This window comes from Triticum aestivum, chromosome 6A (assembly GCF_018294505.1).
Source record: "Triticum aestivum cultivar Chinese Spring chromosome 6A, IWGSC CS RefSeq v2.1, whole genome shotgun sequence".
NCBI lineage: Eukaryota > Viridiplantae > Streptophyta > Magnoliopsida > Poales > Poaceae > Triticum > Triticum aestivum.
Window position 1 is genome coordinate 19,827,337 of NC_057809.1, and position 617 is coordinate 19,827,953.

The following is a 617-nucleotide window of genomic DNA, read 5'->3' on the forward strand; positions in this document are numbered from 1 at the left end:
AGTGCATTATAGAGAATTTGCATTTGAATACAAAATGCACAAGGTGGGATCACCACTTTCACTATATCTAGAAAACACTAGACAAGATCAAGAAATACACAAGATCCACAAGTGGTATGGAAGACAAAGGGAGTTGATACAAACCTTGGCAAGAGAAAGGGCAAAAAAAGCAAAAGCCAATGTAAAGATGATCAATAAAATCTACCACAAAAGTGAGTACCAATTGTCAAAAGACAAGAAGTAAACGGAAATAATTCCTGGTGGTAGATAGCAAGGATATCCGACATCATCTTCACACCAAAGAAAAAGCAAATTGCAACTTGTAGAGCTAACATGCCACCTAGGAACAAGATAATTTACAATATCAACTCTAGATGACAATATCTCAAATGTACACATTTTCTAGGCTAGTAATATACATGTAGCATATTACTCCCCCATAATGTGATACCAATTAAAGATAGACAAGAGGCAATTTAAAGGATCCAACAAGAGATAATTAATGGACTATTTAGAATTTGAATTTCTCATGAGAAGACATACCACATAGCAACTAGATAATCTTGTAATATCAATACTAAATGGTATTCCTCATGTACACACATTTATAGGATTGT